Raw genomic sequence first — 15649 nt, 5'->3', positions numbered from 1 at the left:
GGCTGCCTTGCAGGCAGAATGCGCCCTGCAGGGGTGCAGGCCCGACAACTTTTTGGAGAAGCGGAAGTGGTCGCCCTGTTTTTTTTCATGCAGCGCCACCTCCCCTTGACCTTGGCAGCAGGCGGCAGGCCAGGCTCGGGGTACCTTACCCAGGAGCGTCACCGCCGGTGGGTGAAGGTGCGCCGGGCAGTGTTTCGCTGCCCTGGGATCTGGCGCACCCACAACCAGCTGGCCCACCGGTGGTCAGACATCCTGGACCGGGAGCAGGACCTGTTGGACCTGCGAGGTGTCGAGGTCGTGGGGCTTGGTGAGTAGCTAGTAATACATAGTAGTATAAGAATTGTGTATAATTCTTGGACGAATAACACGATTACTGGTGCGCTTAGTTACATTGCAGGTCAATTCCGTTTCAAAATCTTCTGTGATTGTATGACAAAGGTGCTGCTCGGCACGTCTCTTACTTGTTTGTAACTTTGCGCTAGCTTGGGCTGATTAATGATGTTAGAGTTTACTTTAGAGAACTGTAGTTAGTTAATGCTATTGCTAGAGTCTAGTCCTTCCATTGTCCTTCAGTGAAATAGTGGTGGATGGATAATAGGTTTACTTAGTATTAGTACATTTTTTTTTACGGTCTGCGTGACGCCTCCTCTGTTACTGAATGCTTCATACCCTCGTCCTCCATGGAACCTTTTTTGTAGTTTGTTTAGTGAGTGGTAGGCTTAGCAATAGAATTGTCAGTCAGTAGCAGAACAACATACGATGCAACCAACCAACAATTTGGTGTATGCACAAATTTATGCATGTGTCCTCCATCTCATCTATGCATTTTTGATGGGAAAAATAAAATGGAAATGCAGACTTACTGAACAATTGGCCCGTCTGGAATAGGTGGTGTAGGTCAGGTGGTACTTAGGCTTTGTTGGTATTCTGCAATCAGAATGATTATGGAACATCTGATTAGTGTTTATATAAGTAGACGGTCCGTGAATACTGCAAGCCAGTAGTCGTGTAAATAGGTCAATTTTATTGCAATTGTTGTTTCCTAAAATGTTTGAGCATTTTTTTAATGATTTATTTGTTTCACAGCACTCAATGTTTCTCTCTTTCTTTATTATTTCTTACATGATCAGCACCCAGGGGCAAGAAGACGGGGTCCGAGTCGGCGGGACAACCACCAGAGGAGCGCTCCTCTACCGAGGATCCTGCTGCTGGCCCCAGTAAGTCCTACAGTGCTTATATTATTAACAATTATATTTCCCTAACTTTTAATGCACCTTATTTTTTCCAAACTATTAACTACGCTTCCTAATTAAAATTTTAACAAAAGCTTCTTTGATCTTCATTATCTGTTTTCCAAATTTTGGTTATCCCTGCCTTTCAGTTCCTTCAAACTGCCTCTGCTATGACTCTCTGTACTACTAATATTAGACTGTCTGTAGCTAAGCTTGCCCTCTTGGCCACTCTTTAGTTAAGGTTTTCTTTCAAATAAAGCTGTGATAGAACAATAGCTGTAGCCACTGGGTCCACTCCTGTCCTTTCTGTTGTCCTCTTTAATCTCTAGGCTTTGAAATTCCCACCAACAAAATGCGCAATCAGATGTTTGTCTAGTATTTTTTGTTAGGATAGTAGTACATACTACTATTGTTGTGGGTATTCTGCACAGCCACATACAGAACTATGCACAAGAAAATAGGGTGTTGGTAATGGGAGGTTGGACCTTACTCACACCTCAGTCAGAACTCAGAACCCACAATTCCCTGACCGACTAGCTATAGTGTCTCATTAGTCATTAGGTCCCGAACCCCCACACAAAGATACCCAACGATTTTATTACACAACCCAGAACATAACACCCTTTCACTCACTCACTCGTGTAAGTCCACAACACCACACCAAATATACCACAGAGTCTATGTGTAAGTTCAAAAGGTTTATTTATTTCAAATAATAACCAGCTTTGTAAGTTGTTCCATGAAATTACATCCAGCTCCAACATGCAAAATAAAGAAGATTAAAACACTAAACATTTGTACAACTAGTGCATGATAGAGATCTGTGTGAATTCTGGGAGACTCCTCACCGTTGAACGTATACTGGTTACATGCATCTTTCGTAAGCTCTGCAAATCTCTGGTTCATAGAAGGGAATCTTCTGCCTATTATGAGAAAAATGGGGCACGTTAGACAGTATAATACAATTATGCAAGCTTTTTGCAGTCATGCCAAAAAAGTGTAACATTATGGCTAAGCAATAGGGAGTAACCGAACTCCATAAAAAAGTGGCTTGTTTTCAACCTCTTCAATTGTATGCAACACTCATGTGGCCTCAAAGGCATCTTACTGCGCAACAAGCTGCGAGGTAACATGAGCAAAAGAGTAGACATGAATCTAAAATGGTAACATGGCTCAGGCTAACTTTCCAAAGAGTAGAGTAGGAGTAGAGATGAGATGACCCTAGGTACCATATAATAATACTACTAATGTCTGTCTACTGACTCTACTGTAGTACGCAATTTGGACTAGTGATGATTTATGTTGTACTTTAACTGTTTTTCAGTCTTCCTTCCTGGTGAAAACAAGTAAAATAGGGGGAGGTGTACACACATCTAAAAAGGTGTATTTTTTTTATAGGTGCACTACCACTACCAACCACTAGTGCCGGCGGGGCCAGCAGCAATGGCATGGGTTGTTGAAGGATGGGTGGAAGGTGAAAGAAGATGCTTGCCTGGGTGGGCGACACAATATGGGTGAATAGTGGATAGCAAGAATCATCAGCGGTGTTTGTGTCAAACGCCAAGGCAAGGAAGGAAGGAGTGGATGCATGGGTGGTTGTTGGTGAAAGTGAAACCAGCTAAGGTTTGTTAAGCGATACATAAAACAAAAGAATGATAGACATTTACTTTTAATGGATGGATGCCCCCTGGATGTATTCATCATAGGTGGAGACTGTCACTGGATGCAGACTAGAGTCTTACTTTGAAGAGAATGTAAAAGAAACTACGCCAGAGTAGCAAAGCAGAGGGTCATCATATATTATATAAAAGTAGGCTTTCATTTCAGAGTACAGTTGATGACTCAGTAGTTTGCAAGCACATCATATATTATATATATTATCAAGCACCTTCCTCTGTCTCCAAGGACCACTTCCTACCTATGTTAATTTTTTTTCGATTGTGTCAGCTCAGTCAGCCTGCAAAGGGTGGCCTATCTGTTGGTTACACAATCAATGAACAAAGTACCTTTTGTATTAGCGGTTGGTGGTGGGAGTGCTGGCGGGTGGTGATCTGGGAGTGGGAGGGGAGGGTGGGGTAAACTATGGATTCTGAATGCAGTGCGCACAACAAAATTTGTTTTATTTATTTACTTACCACTACAGTAATTGTCTGCAATCCATAGTTTGCTCCCCCCACCCTGCCCCTCCCCACGTCACCGCCCGCTAGCACGCCCACCTCTGACCGCTACTGGACTGATATGTCGTTCCATATAAGTAATGATCATTGGATCAGAAGTATATTACATTATTATTAATCTGCCTTTTTGTAGTCGCCAGGGCACAGTGAAAGTGAAATTGAGCAATTGCCCTTCATGTAACAGAGAGAGTATGGCCAGTGCTACCCGTAATCGAAAAATATACGAGCTTCTCCACCTGCAGCTTAGTAAATAAAAGTAACAGGCGACTCGTATGTTGGTCTTGGACGCAAGCTTAGCTGACTGAGCTGGCTTGCCGGCTACAGCCTACAACAAGGTTATTTAATTTATCTAAACTAGAGATAAGAAAAAGACTGGTGTTCTTCTGTGTACTGGAGTCCATCCCTGGTACTAGGGCAAGTATAATGCTGGAAACAACTCCAACAAATGATAGAGGCCGGGGAAGCAGGAGGATAGATACAAATGTTATGTACTGCGCTTGCTAGTGCTACTGTGCCACTATGTGTTGAATTAATTTTGTGTTACTGTTATGCTAAGAGTTTTGGTTACAATTCTGTTTCTTTCTTTATAGATCCTCCTTCCCAAAAACCAACACAGAAGGAGTTGGCAGCCAGGGCCCGGCAACGGAAACTGCAGGCCATCTGTGAGGAATACCGCCGGCTGGTGGCTCAGGCAGAGGAGAAGGAGGTGGTGGCGGAAGCAGCTGCTGCCTCTCCCAATGCCCCGGGCCCCAGCCAGGCCCCGCCTGCAGGAGTATGACGCCGCGGTCAGGCAGCCGCCCACCGCCGCCATTTTTCAGCATCTGCTGCCCCCCCCCCACATGGATGCAAATGTAAGTGCCGTGCATTTCTTCAGCAACTTCTCCTCCGGATGGCACAGCTGGAAGACCAATTAGATGAGCGAGTAAAAATCCTCATGGACAAATACCTGAAAGCCCACCGATTGTAGATGGACCCTGTTAATTTGCCCCTTTTTTAGTACTTTTGTTGTTGGGTGGGAATTGGGTGTTGGGGTTTCTTATTTTTTGGACACTGGTTGGACTTCGACATTGGTTGGGGTTAGGGAGAGGGGTGGGTGAGGTGTGGGAGAGTCTATTTTTGTTAGGAAAATAAATGGTATTTATTTATACTTACACATACGATGTTAATGTTTTGTGGGGGGGTTACTGTTTCACAAATTTATATACGTCACAAGGTTTCCTTGCAGATGCAGGTCAGCAGCCAGTGTTTAATTTAAATAATCTGCCAATTTTGTAACATGCAAACAGATAGATGCGGTACCCCTCACTGAGTTATATTTGTCCTACTAGTACTACCAGTCGCTTTTCCTAGTCCATTATACCTCCCAGCAAACTTATCTTACCTGTGATTGATGAGGATTAAGTTCGGCACAGCAATGGCTGCATGGTTTCCCAAGAGAATGGAGAAGATGCCATGGTTGTGGTGGTAGTAGTAGACACTGGCACTAGCATTTGCAAAAAAAAAAAAAACAGTCATTTGCCTGAAAGAGACTGTGGGAGTAGTAGAAAAGTACACTACATAAGAAGACTGCCAAACAAACAATATTGCAACTGCTAAACTAAAAGAAAACAATGGTGGTGGGGACCGCCTAGTACAAGAAGCTAAGAAGTTAAAACTGTAGTTGTGTCGAAGGAGTGACTTAACACAATCGTAATTCGTAAAGTTTAATGCTCTAAATCCAATTATGATGTATTCGGTGGGTCCCTTTGGATAATTAACTGGCTTGTACATAGACTGAGCATGGGTGGGCAAGCAGAAGAAGATCCTCTCCCTGCCTCGTTGACATTTAATTAGTGTTGCTTTCACCACATCTGCCCCAGCAAGCGTGTGGTCAATTGTTGGTGTACATTTAATGTAGTCACATCAGACCTCAATATAAAATCACACAGCCCGGGGGAAGAGGGCTAGGGTTTGATGAATGGATGGGAAGGGGGGTTTGGGGAAAGGTTTGACAAAGACAAACAGTGCGCATGGAGACAAAAAAAGAAAAACAATATTTGAAGACGACGATGATCCACTATCCAATAAATCTATAAAGGGAGAAAAAGGAAATGCATGCATGATGAAGATAACTTGATGGTTAATGAGTAGTACTTAACTACTACTACACAATTAGACAGTACAGGGAAGTAGTATTATATGAAATTTGCCTTGCCTGTATGCCCTCAGAGAAACCCTAATTACCTGCTGTACCGGGCTGAAAGCTAGCAAAAAAAATGAAAAAATAGTTGTAGGCAGCAATTAGCCAACAAAGTCACACAGTTGTAAAATGAATAAAGAGAAAAAAGGAATCAAATTATTTAAAATACGAATATGATACTTAAGTTACTGTATTATCCAGGTCCAAATGTGTTGTTGTATCTCGTCATTCATCTTGGTCCTCCCTTCTATGGACACTCTGCACATCATTCTTGGGTGCCACTGGCTGGCTGATGAGGATTGGTAAGGTAAGTGTGAGTTGTTGCTCCAAGTATATTAGCACTGGGCAAAAGGCCGGCCTGTAAGTGTTGATGGAAAAACAAAAGGGGCATTAAAAAATAAATGAATTAAAAAAAAGCATCAATTACAGTGTAGTGCAAAAAGACAAGACTCTTGAGTGAGAAGACTTCCAGACTGAGGCAGCTTGGATACATTGTGTCTACTCTACTATTTACACAGCAGTAATCTACAAGAACAACAGGACAGGAGCCAGCACAGAACAGGTCCATGGCACCGGGCCGTGACCCAAACTCCATTTACATTCATTTTTGACAGAGCCAGACAAAAGGCATATACAGCAACCTAGCATTTTCCAAATCAAGTGACTAAACCAATGCGCCACTGTCAATCATCATACCACTATTCGACTCCACCACTGCACAGACATGTAGCCTAGGTCTGCTGTGGTTCTTGTTGATTGGTTGTGTTTACCTTTTATGCCATTTCCAGAAACGCTGTTATTCCATCAATCATCTCAGATCCAACTGACTGACTGCGTGCAAAGATAGTATGGTCATCATCATCATGGTGTGGTACGTGTACGTGTTGTCCAACAGACCAACACCAACTCAGTCTGTAGTGAGTGACTCCGATTAAGTAAGTCCAGACTGTACCTGCAGGAGTAGGAGTACAATTGGTTATTATTAAACAACATGGAAACATTGACTATCACTTGAGTCCCTTTTACTTTGTTATTATTTTAACTACTAGTATAGTTCGACTTCATGCACATTTGCTCAGAGTCAACAAGCATCCAATGCAATGCATGGCATCATTCATAAATCATATACGTGTCTTGCTCTTCTCTTTGGCTGTTAGATCAGAGATGCCAAGCCTTCTGAAAGTGATGACGAGTTTACTTTAGTTTTGGATGCCTGCTTAAGTTCTGACAGTGAAGAGTTGTGTATGCCTGCAGACACAGGTGGTAGCCTTAAGACAGTGATGAGTTTCGGATTGGAAACAAAACAGAAGATGGCTATATTCACATACGTTTAACTTGTTATGGAGGGACTGTTAAAGGCTACATTATTGTACTATTCTCCATCTCCATCCAATGTCTGGCAAGATGGAAATGTATTTAGGGCGAGTCAGGAAGATGGAGCAGGACTCTGAGGAGTGGAGAGGACAGTTAAATGCACAGACGTGCAACTCCAATGGGTAAATAAAAATAAGAGACGGTTGTGATGGATTTGTTGTGGTTTAATTTGAACCAGAAATACAGATATACACACAGATAAAGAGAAAGTAACAATTTGAAAGCCTAGTTGTCAGGGAAGAGGAGCTCGTCCTCAAACTCTGGTGGTTCCGACAGAAGTAGGTCATGTAACCCACTACTTATGTCTTCGGAGTCGCTCTCCTCTTCCTGCTGTGATTCACGTATTTTGTAGTCTGGTGGTATGAAGTGCTGATTCATTTTGATCATGGTTGACCTCTCCACACTTTTGGGCGAGAGACTGGTCCTTTTCCCAGTTACAATGTCACCAGCAGCACTGAAAACATGCTCAGAAGAGACACTTGCGACAGGGCAAGCCAGATACTTTATCGCCAGCCTGCTGAGCACTGACCATTGGCTTCTTTTCCCATACCAATATGCCACTGGGCTTTGCTCCATGAAGACCTCTGTTGTGTCATCCAGATAGGCCTGGACCATCCGCTCAATGTTCAGGGGTGCTCTGATTTGCTTGGCCTCTTTTGACTTTGCACCAGCAACGGACTTACCCATCCCTTTCTGTAGAAACCAAGCAGCTATTTCTTTTGCTGTGTCTGATGAATCAGATCCTGTTGGTGCTGTTGTTGATGTTATTGGTAGTGTTGGTGACTGCTGGGAAGCAAACACACTGCTCTCATGCTCTGAAGAAGAACTTGATTCTGGATGCCCTGTAGTACTTGCACTGTCCTGGGCTGGCACTGGCAGGCCTCTAATTGAGAGCCGTTCATTTTCTAAATCAGTGGCTTCCTCAGCTACTAAAGTTTTGTACTTGGCAATATCCCCTTCTGAAAAAGGAATTCCTGCATTACTGTTCAGAAATAATTTGTACCGTGGATCCAAAATTGTGGCAGTCATGTAATGTTGATGTGACACAATCTTAATTTGAATCCTTGTATTGTCAGATAAGTGGACGGCTAAGGCGTTCGCCAAATAACATGCATCTACTTTGTCTTCCACAACTTCGTATGTTTCAGACACCTCCTTCAGCTGTTGCTCTAGCATGTACAACAATGGGATAGCTTGGCCCATAGTACAGTCCTCCCTGCTGACTGCACGTGTGAAGACCTAAAAAGGAAGTAGCATCTCTGTCAGGCATTTAATAAAGTCCCATTGCCACATCTCAACGGTCATGGCTTTCACAGTAGGATCCCCTAATCTTCTTGTCATGAGATAAGCATTAAGTGGTATGTACTGCTCAAACAGACGATCAAGCATGTAATAAGTTGAGCACCGTGTTGGCACCTACTGGATGAGTGCTTTGACTAGCATAAACATTGAATGACCCTTAGATGCTTCCGGGCTTTAAAAGAATGGTTGAAATGTGTGCATATTCTTCTGCAGGTGGTCAGTAAGTTGCTGACTTTGCTTTAATTTTTCAGAAAGTCAATGCTATTGCAGTGTGCCAAACACGGGACCCTGAAATAGCCACCATCTTTCATGGCCTTAACTACATTACTGCCGTTGTCCGTGGCAACAAAACCAATATTAAGCCCTCTTAGTCGCAGCCATTCAAAGACCTTGCTGTTAAACTATGCCAAAATGTTTGCAGCAGTATGAGATTTCTCCATAGCAAACATGGCTACAGTTGCATGTCTGCGAGTGTCATTAAAAATCTCAACAGTGTCAACGCCTGCAGATAGCTTTTTAACACCTGAAAAAGAGATCCAGTGTGCAGTGATGCACATGTAATCAGTGGCTTGGCAACTAATCCACATGTCTGTTGTCGGGTGGATACTATGAACAGCACTCTGATGTAAGGCTTTTCCAACCAATTCCAGCACGTCGTGATGTAGTGCTGGAACAGCAACTCTGGCAAAATAGTAGCGGCTTGGAACCTTCCATTTTGGGCAGATGGTTGTCACAAATTCCAGAAAACCCACCCCTTCAACAAAAGAAAAAGAGAGAAGGTCCAGTGCTAACATTTTAGCTAGCTTAGCATTGTACAAACGTGCTATTGGGTGGTTGCTTTCGTACTTTCCCTCCTGCCTAGTAAACATGCTAAGAATGGTACATTGCGTGGTATTTCTTTCTGTTCGGCTCGACGCAGCACTTTGCATCGCAGTACTCCTTGGTGTCTCCAGGTTGACTCTTACTCTTGTGCCACTGAGATGTTGCTGATGCGAAAGATGTGGGCTGTACCACTGCAGTGATGGGGACAGGGCTACTTTGTGTACCACCACCAGATAGAATGTCCCCCTCTTCTTCTTCTTCCTGTTCGACCGTGAGTGGACCTTGTACCAGTTTATCCCCACCAACATCAATGGTTCCAGTTTTTATGCTACGAAGGTGGTCCTCCCACTTGATTGCGTGGTGTTTTTTCAAATGGGTCATTTGGCCCCCGGTACCATAGTTTGTACCAAGCTTACCACAACTAACATAAGAATGACAAATGGAGCATATAGCAATGTTCTCCTCCTTTATGCTAACCGTAAAGAAGTCCCACACAGGGGAGCTTAACTTGTGTCTCCTGCTAGAGGTGCCACTTCCAATGCCGGATGAACTAGAGGGTGTGTGTTGAATTTGACTATGTGGCTGCGCAGTAGTACCACACCTACTTCTGCTGAGGTGGTGCTTGTGCTGGATGTAGGACGCTGCCGGCCCTTTGCTAATGTAAATATGGAAGCTGGAGGTCGTATTGGTGTTGCCCGTGTTGGAGGTATGCGTGCAACATCCCTACTAGTCGCAGACATTCTGGATAGGATAAAAATGTTGGTCTCCATGTACTCAGGGCCGGGAGTGATGCTTGTGATGACTGGGTCAGACTCATCATCATCATTATCCTGCTTTTCTACATCGACCTCCATATGTGTAAGGCTTTCTGAAACCTTCCTTTTCCCTAGCCTGGTCTTGGGATATGTCTCCCTCTCATGCTCAGGTTGTTGTGGCTCCCAAGTGAGATCTAGATCATCAAAAGGGATGCTTGGCAAAGAACTTGATGGACTAACCCTCCTTTTCCTTGGTGGGGATTTGGAAGACAATAGATCTCCTGCATGAGTGGCTTCCTCTTCTTCTTGCTCTGAATGAGGCTCAATTTCCTGAACTGCCCCTACTTCAGGAGGAACAACTACTACTATTGTGGGCGGTGGTTGCGGTTGTTGTTGTTCACCACTTATCTGCTGTGTTCCCTCATGCGTTGATTGTGTACTACTTTGAGATAGCGATAAGTTTAGGTCAGGCTCAGGATCACTGCTTTCCACCATTAGGTTGGATACCTCTTCCACACTCATCTGCTTGGGCCTGGGTTGGTGGGTTGGGCCCACTGATGCGGAGGTGCTGCCCCCAGCTTGTCCCCCGGACACCGCTGCTGCAGGTGTTCTTTTTGGTTTCCCAAAAAAGGTTTTGGGGTCAACACCAGACTTAAGTGTCACTTCCTTCTTCTGTTCTTCCTTTTTCTTCTCAGCACCTTTCTTGGTCTTGGAGGACCTGGTTCCTGCTTTCTTTGGGCCATCTTCTTCAGATGTCAGCAGCACTCAGTTACAGAAGTTGCAGAGAGGTCTGGTCAGGTCACACCACACGTCACGTAAAACAGAAGGACGTCTGTCTGGCAGTACAACGGGTGATGAATGATGACAGACACCTCCTCCTCAGTCTTTTGTGCACCTACAAGCAAAGAAGGCAGAAGAACATCAGTCAAATGTGGAATTTGTTGTGCTTTATTTTTAATTACTAGTAGTGTTAGTACACTCAGTAAGAGTAAGAATAGCAAAGAACTAAAATACAAATGCAGTGGAAGTGGAACTTGTTTATCCTTAATTTGTGCATCATGTCGGATGGATGCAGCATCAGTGACCTGCAGCAGATAGCAATGGGGATGGAAGCAGTAAGCCAACAGGAACAATGGAAAGACACACAGGCCTATGTGGCAAAAACAAAACAGCACACTACTACTATCACCACCACGGCCCCCAGCCACATGGTCACTCATCACAGGCACATGGGTAAAGCCCAGAAAACAATGAACTCAAGCAGGCCTATATCCCTATATGGCCAGACAAAGGAGGATGCCTGTTACACATCACAGCTTCCATGCAAAAAAGAAAATCCACATGGCTAAAAAGGTTGGAAAGTTACACAACAACAACACATACAACAAAGGCATTTATTAACATACATCCAAAAAGTTAACTACACCCCATACACCACATTTGGGAATTCAATCCAGTGCCATCCATGCCCTAAATGATGTTTAAATTCAACAGACAACATAGAAACAGCTACACCAAGCACCCCCGATGACTACCTCTGGGACTCTAGGCCTACTGGCAGACTAGGCCACAAGTTGTGAGGCCTATGGCAAAAGCACAGTGGAAGGTCACACAAAATGGCCACCACCACATGGCCTGGCCACCCAAAACAACATGAAAAGAAAGAGAAGACAGACAATGCTTGCCTATGGAAAAAGCACAATGCTTGGCTTCACAAAATGGCCGCCACCCACATGGTCAGCCCACCCTCAAACAACAAAGTACATACAAAGGACAGGAACAGGAATTTGAGGTCTCTGGGGAACTTCCTTCCTCTTTTAAAAAAAAAATAAAAACAGAAAAATGACTCCATGCTCCAAAAACTACAACCAAATGACAAACTGGGGATTTTTTTTAGCAAAATGAACAAAATCATCATTTTTTAGAAGATTTTATGCAACTCGAGACATATTGCTCGCGAGATTGCAAATTCGGCGTGTTCGGAGGCACGAACTGTACAAAAAGTCGTTATCCCGTGCACGAGCGCGCAGATTGAGCGTGCGAAGAAGACAAAAACTGTAAGGTCGCGTTGTCGCACTGTGCAAAGTTACCAAAACTACGCTGTGATGTATTCCTATAGGTTCTGTATCGATCCCCCTATTCCCGACCCTGTTCTGGTTAACAAGTTAACTAGCAGCCATCCCATGATGCAGAAACCGTTATCTGATTACGCCAGACCACGGCACAGGAACGTGTATCTGATTAGGTCATAACGCTTGCCATCTAATTAGACAAGCAATATTCCTCCAGCCCCTGATAAGGCATACGGAGTTCTCAAAACAAATCAAACCTATGACAACCTGGGAAAAACCCTGCGGCCATTGTTTTGATTTCACCGAGAACTTCAGCAAAAGAATGTGCTAACGACCAGTTCGTATGACATCCTTATTGACGTATCTATGTCCATCCTTACGTCAATCTCGGCACCTTACAGGTATAAATATTACCGGTATTGCCTTAAGCAAACACACGCGGTGGTGACGAGATCGGAGCAGCCAGACTTGCCGAAGCCCAGAGCAGACCCCGCTGGCGCAGCCCCGCCTTCCTGACGCGCTGAGAACGAGACGCTGCCTTTCTCCTGCCGAGAAATCCAGCTCCGGCGCTTCCGGGCAGCCCTTGCAGGCAGCCTGGAATATCGAGACCAAAGACGAGAGATACCATCCCTCAACCATCCTAGATTCCAGGTACAGAACTGAATAACCCCTTGCAGAGAATTCTTGAGTCAGTCACTTGGCAAAACAAACTTAACTTAAACTGCTACTTTCTATTCCCGCCCACGTATTAGGCTTAGGTCAGGTACACTGGGGTAGGCGTAGTTAGAAGCACCAGTTGAGTACGATTAGTCAAATGTTTATATGTATGTATCTATTTTGTCCATTTTAAACCACCATATGGCTTAGAAACCATATAAATGTTTTTACAGTATTATTTTATACTTCTGCTTTTATTGTATGCACTTTACTTAACCATAAGTATTGCAATAATATCGATTCATTTCTCTTGTACGAGAAAAGAGACTGATCAATAAATAACATCTTTTATTGAACATGCCCGTCTCTTCCTTTTCTCTACAAACTGGTGAAACTAAGAATGCACGTACTGACTGAGTAAAATAAGTTGTCTTTTGTTTTCACACGACTCTAGAGATACACTCTTGATTAGGGGAGAGCAAAGTTGTCATGTTCTATGGTTGTCAGAAACTAAATCCCTTCTTGTCTATCCAGGGAGGTTCAACTCCTCCTTGCCTATTCGAGAAAGTTTCTAGTGAACTCTGAGCTAGCTGGCAAACCCAAAACTTTAAGTCTAATATCGACAGTAGAAGACCTAGTTAACGTCTGGTCTAGGTCTATACTATTGGAGGTATTATTCCAATGCGCAGAGCCTATTGGGATAATAGGAACTACACTACATGGCGCCCAACGTGTTTGGATAGGCGATAAAACTAACGCAAGACTTTAGAGTAACTCAGTCGTGCTCTTTCACTCAGACCCCTTTTTCCCCATAATACTCCAAAGACGTCTGGAGTGGGTGAGAGGTAAAATCCGCCAAATCTTGCAGGAGGGAACTCCTATGTATGGTTCTTGGTTCAATCAACGTTGAAGGATACACTGTTCCAAAATATTGTGCATCTAATCTTTGTTTCCATAAGGAACCTGATCTGCAAACAAACAGAATAACCTTCCTGACAGTAAAATGCCAGAAAGTGATGATGAAAGAGAGAGAGTTAGATTAGCAGCTGAACTAATAGAAGCTGATAATACTATGCAAGAAGCAGACCCGGATATAAAACTCATCCCGGTCAACATAAGAAGATCTATAACGTTAAAACTTATAGACAATGGACTGACACCAAGAGGTGGTACAGTCATATTCGTAATTGAGGCACACGAATATCGGCAGACAGAGGTATTCTATTCATGGATAAACTTTCCAGCAGCAAATGCTGTAACAAAGGAGTTCCACTATTATAAAATAGAGGAACCACCGGATACCTACACTCCTTTCGAGGAAGTGGAAGTACCACTCAAATTCCAAGAGCACCTGCTCTTGTTTAATGGCGCCCTAAAACATAATAATCACATCACCAGGCTCGGTCCACTAGGTAGACCAGGAGCAACGTGGCCGGTCCTAGCCGGATACACACCACATCCAGACATCGAAAGGATGTCTGCAGCAGATGTTTTAGTACAACTAAAACATCTAATTAAAATATATAGACAACTAGTCCAATATGTAATGCGGACTTCAACCATCCAACCTGTAGTTAAAATTCCACAGCTGACCCCACATCAGGGGAACACAAATAAAATTACACCACAGAACATACAGTCCTGCCTAGGTAAAGTACCAGCTAAACGGGAACAAATACCATTCTGGTTAGCACAAAAAATCACCCAAATAGAGGCGGTGTTTCCAGACACCACCCCTGTGGATAAACACAGGATTCTGACTATCTGTCTTCCAATGGGAATCGCACCACACGTGGAGGACTGTGACACTTGGGGTACAGTCTTTGCTTCCATTTACACAAAAACACATGGTGTACCATCCATGTCGGTAATACCAGATGTGCTAAAACAAATTCAAGACGAATACGGTCCAGAACCCGCTTTAACTCTCGGTATGAAATTACTAAAAGACTTCAAGCAGGTCTCGGCAATATTACTAGCCAACATAAAAGGAGAAGCAGCGAATGTGGCGATCCGCCAGAGGTTAAAAGAGACAGATATAGCTGACCAACCAGCTGAAATTGCCAGAATTATAGAAAAATCCTATGAAGAACTAGGTAGAGATAGTTTGGGTGGAATACCAGTAAAGCCCCAACTAATTGAAAGTCCTGAAAAAATATTTATTAAAAATAATCTAAACAGTCAAAAGAAGAACTGGGATGGAAACAAACAATCCAATCCAAAAGAAAAGAGATTCCAGTCCAGAGGAAGGTCTCCTCGGCGGAGAGAAAGATCTCCGGACCAAGGACCCAAGTCTCCCCAAAGGGAGCCCTCTGTGAAAAAATACAACCTTAGAAATAGGGATAACATAAAGAAACCGGATAGATATCAAGATTTTGATACACGTCCCTCTCAATCTTTTCAGACTTCCTCGCAGAAATCGGAAAGAAGAGGATGATCGGAACCCAGGGAAGGGCACGTCAAGTCCAAAGACAAGGAACCTGCTCATCCAAATAAAAAATTACAGTTTCCCAAGAAGAAGGTAGCCAGCATTAAAGTATTCAACAATGCCGAGAATACTGAGGACACAGCTGAAAAACGGAGAGTGGGCTCAGACAATGCTAGACAGCGCAGCAGAAGTGAGCATAGCACGCAAAGTCCTTATGAATCATCTGGAGACAGTGGACACGAATGAATACATTCAAGTGGAAACTGCAGACACCAGAGTTAGCAAACCTCACAAAATATATGAAATAACTTTACGTATAGAAGGGGATAAGACTAGAAAAATAAGGGGCCTTTTTTGGGATAATCTCTCCAAGGGCTATGACATCCTTCTAGCTGAAAAAGATTGGCCACCAGAGTTTGTCAGGGACTGCCCTCATGGCGAAGAAATAATTATGCCTGCCTTCTCAAATCATATTCCAATTCATAAAAAATATACACTTGCAAGAAAGTGGGCAGTAGCTCAAGCTCCTGCTTTATATAAAAATCATGTAGGATGGGATGAGGACTCTCCTCCTCACAAAATCCAGTTAAAATCACAACCTACTGCACAGAGACAGTACCCAATTAAGCAAGAAGCTAAAAAAACAGGTAA

The sequence above is a fragment of the Lissotriton helveticus genome, chromosome 3_1 (genome assembly GCF_964261635.1).
Source record: "Lissotriton helveticus chromosome 3_1, aLisHel1.1, whole genome shotgun sequence".
Lineage (NCBI taxonomy): Eukaryota > Metazoa > Chordata > Amphibia > Caudata > Salamandridae > Lissotriton > Lissotriton helveticus.
The sequence above is the reverse complement of the archived record's forward strand: the minus strand, read 5'-3'. Positions refer to the sequence as shown.